Genomic DNA, 4629 nt, shown 5'->3' on the forward strand with positions numbered 1-4629 from the left:
GCCACCAAGTCAGTTATCCAGAATCTAATTTTAAATAATCCTGGATAGTGGATGACTATTATTTCCATGCCTGCTTTATTGTGTTGATAATGTCAATGTACTGTACATTTTATAATAAAGAAATATTTTCCAAACAAGTTGACAATGATGAAAAAAGATATGTTGTGATTATTATTTTTAAGTATCAAAGAATTTCCAAAAGATTTGAATGTAAGTTTTTCCAACCATAAGATATTTCAACAATTTTCAGAAGCATTCTATGTGTATCTACCACAATCCCTTTAATATTCTTTTATATAAAAATTCTTGCAGATAAAGAAACTGAGTCACACTAAGTGATTCCAAATTATGTTATTGGATAAGTGCCAAAACAAGAATAGCATAGTAAAAATGGGAAAATTAGTATAGTACCTGATGCAACTTATTTTGCCTCCAGTATTGCCCATCCAGAAGAGATCAGATTTGGAAAAGCTCTCTCTCTCTCTCTCTCTCTCTCTCTCTCTCTCTCTCTCTCTCTCTCTCTCTCTCTCTTTCTCTCTTTCTCTCTTTCTCTCTCTCTCTCTCACACACACACAATATGGATAAGGATTTTTCTTTGCATAAGAAAAGACTGGGGGTTAGAAAAATTTTGTGAGAGTCTATCAATATAGAATGTAACCATTGTCGTCTATTTTCAGAGAAAATGGAAAAAGAAGGATTAAAGTCAGACTTTCGGGGTTGTTCTGCTGCTTGTTTTTGTTGTACCAAATCTGTATCCATTGGTATGAAAAACATACTAAAGATACAAAGAAGCAAGAGTATGTTGAGCAAGTTCATACAAGCCCAGGAGAGCATATGACTAAATTTTCAGTGCATGCATTTATACATCAAAAATCAACAAATACTACATTTTAGGAATTGATTTATTTTGTTGATTGTCTAGATTTTAAAAAGTGATGGAGAAAATGCTAATAATGCAGATTAAGCTTATGGCATGTTGTACATACATCTTTTCCCTCGAAAGAGTTAGTTTTTAAACATTTACCAGTATAACTCTTCCAAGAGATATATGTGAACATCAGTTCCATTTCAGGCCATCATGATGCCAAAGTTGCTGGGATGGCAAAAGATCCCATAATATGGCCTAGGAAATAATTCCCCACCTAAACTGGACATATAAAGACATCTAAGATGTGTGAGTACATGTACATGTGGAGGTAAGAGAGGAAAAGAAAACCTAGTTGTGACAATGGAGAGCAATAATTGTCTAGAATCACTCAAGCTGTAATATGACATGTGATATCACCTGGCACGCAATGCCAAGCCAATGATAACATTTCTCTGAAAATTTTCAATAATAGGGCATGAGATGTTTCTTCTGAGGAGGCTTAGAGTAAGTCTACCTGGAAAGAATGATGAATCAGATGTCTTCTTCAGGGTGCTTGTATCCCAATTGTTAAAAGAGAATGGTAACACTAAAAACAATTCTTACCCAGGACAATGACATACTTCATCAGTTTGAACTGCTTATGGTCCTATTTTCATTTTCTAACTAAAGATAGTTTCTTTCTAATGACTGGTTTCTGACATCTGGTGCATGTGCTTGTAAAATTGTTTGCACATACAAAAAGTCTGCGCTAGCAGTAAATTGAAAGTATTTGATTGCCCTCATGTTTTCAATGAAGAAAAACACACACTCTTAAAAGCTTGGTTCTTCATTTCATATTCCACTCTTTTTCCATGGCTGCACTAAGTCAGATGAGCCAAGCTACTGAACTTCATTTATTATCCTGCTCCTTTTTCCATTTAAAATTCAGATCTTCACAAAATGGGAGCACTTTGATCACACCATTTTTACAGAAATTTATGCTTTTTTTAATACTCATTTTTCTTTAATATAATTTCATATTAGAAAAATTATTGATATATAGTAGATGATTAATACATGTTTATTCATTAATATATTAGATTATGTTGTTTAATCCTTATATAAAACTTATGAGGTGAATACAATGGATAATATCTAAATTTCACTGATGTTTGTTCAATCAAATTGAACATTCTTTATTCAATCATTTTCAGTTGTACCCATCTCTTCATGACCCCATTTAGGATTTCCTTAGCAAAGACACTGCAGTGGTTTCTCATTTCCTTCTCCAGCTCATTGTACAGATAAGGAGCCTGAAGCAAACAAAGTTAGGTGACTTACCCAGGGTCACACAGCTAGTAAATAACTGAAGCTGGATATGAACTTGGGTTTTCCTGACTGCAGGCCTGGTGATCTACCCACTCTACTGCATCAATTCCGTGGGAAGCATTTCCTGATGTCCTTAGTTGTAGTGTTACCTCTTCAGGCAGTGGTGTGGAGAGAGTGCTGGACTTGGAGTGAGAAAACCCTTGATTAAAACCTGCCTCAGCTATGAAGTAGCTGTGTGACCTTGAACAAGTCATTTAGCTTCCTCCAGATTCAGTTTCTTGATTTATATAATAGGAGTTATACTAGTGCCTATTCCTCAGAGTTATAATGATCAAATGAAACCAATATATGTAAAATACTTTGCAAACCTTCAAATATTGCATAGAGGTTACCTATTATCATTATTACTATGTAATTTATCCATTTTCCATATAGTAACTTCTTGGTAGAATAAGCTCCTTGAGGATGAAGAAAATTGTCTTTTGGGGATTAAAATCCTAGCACACAATGCCATGCCTTGTGCATAAAAGACAATTATTAAATGCTTATTGGATTTGATGGCTGAAAGTGACATATCAAACCAGAGACTCTGTACAGCAGTGCATCTCCTGACATTTTAGGTTTATGTAATTTTAGGGTAGGTTAAGTTCTTGGTAATCTCTTCTTAGCTCTGCCAAGCACGTTTATGTCTAGAGGGAGGGGGGGAAAAGCTACTCCCATCTCCATTGCAGTATGTGATCAGATTTACATTCCAAGTGCATGGATCGTCAAGATTTATGTGTTGGCTGGTGGTTGTAGGTAGGGAAGTCGATAATGATCTATTCACTTTCACATGGGCATATAATTTCTTAAACATTTTGCAGATTTACTCTTAGGAGTGAATTGTGTAGATGCACCATATTGAAGAATATGCAAGAACATGTTAAGAAATTAGGACATTTGAGGTGGTAAGAAATCCAAGCAAATTATATTTCTTTTTTCATGGGGCTGGGGCACCAAAATTAATGTAGTTTTCCCCTAACCCCTTCCTTCTTTGTCTTTTTCCTCAGGGCCTAGATCTCCCTTTAGTATTAAGAAATAATTTAATACCATGATAATCTTTGCTAGATACCTAATGTAGTTCATCATTTTTGAAAAGGAGGTGAAACCATCTGCAAATAAAAAATAAGATACTTAATGCATTTTCAACTCTATTTCCTAGTAATAATTTTTTTATGTAAGAGTTTGATTTAGAGTATCTCTTAAACCACTCACTCAACAGATAAGGGATATATTTGTTAGTACAGAGGATAGCTTACTGAGTTTAGAGTCAGACAGACTAGAGTTCAAATCCTGCCTCAGACATTAGCTGTGTGATTCTGAGCAAGTCACTGAACCTCTGTTTGCCTCAGTTTCTGCATCTGCAAAAATGGGCATAATAAAAGTACCCACCTCAAGGTTTTTGTGAGGATCAACTGAAATAGTTCTTTAAAAACAAAGTAAAGTCCTTACAAACAAAAAAAGTCCTTATGAATCTTAAAAAGTTACATCATTATTGAATGCTTACTCTGTATGTGACTAGCATAGAGTACCAGAAATGTCACAAGTGATAAATATGCCACTGATGATACAGACAGACTTTCTGACATTTCAAATCATACTCTGAAGATAGGTGCACATTTTATTTTTATGTAGAACTAAATTGTTTATACCCAAACAAATCCAACCAGCTATGAAACTTTGGGCAAGTCATTTGTACTCTCTGGGTTTCAGTTTTCTCAATTTTTAGAGTTGGCTCAGGTGCCAGACTATTGTAAAGTTATATAACTGACTGATTATAAGTCATCCTAATGATTGTGGACAAATAACAAGGTGCTGGTAAATGTTTAACAACCAACCCTCTGGAAAAAAATGTATAGACAATATATTTTTAAAAGTAATCTGCATTGGGGGCAGCTGGGTAGCTCAGTGGAGTGAGAGTCAGGCCTAGAGACAGGAGGTCCTAGGTTCAAACCCGGCCTCAGCCACTTCCCAGCTGTGTGACCCTGGGCAAGTCACTTGACCCCCATTGCCCACCTTACCAATCTTCCACCTATGAGACAATACACTGAAGTACAAGGGTTAAAAAAAAGTAATCTGCATTATTAGAATTTTTTCCAATGATTTCTTGTCTGTGTAATCAACAAAATAATAAATAAAGTCCTTATTTCCAGCATTTTTCTATTTCCTAAATATAAATGCTCACACTGAAATTTTAAGAATTGACTCTTGTGATCTTGTTGGGACAGGCTCTAACACATTCTTATACAAGAGGAAGGGAATAAGCATTTATGTAGTTCAGACTTTATTCCAGGCATTGTGTTAAGCACCTTAAAAATATTATCTCATTTGATCTTCACAACAGCCTTTCAAAGTAGATGTGGTTATTATTCCCACTTTACAACTGCAGACATTGAGGAAAACAAAGGTTAAGT

This window comes from Gracilinanus agilis, chromosome 3 (genome assembly GCF_016433145.1).
Source record: "Gracilinanus agilis isolate LMUSP501 chromosome 3, AgileGrace, whole genome shotgun sequence".
Taxonomy (NCBI): Eukaryota; Metazoa; Chordata; class Mammalia; order Didelphimorphia; family Didelphidae; genus Gracilinanus; species Gracilinanus agilis.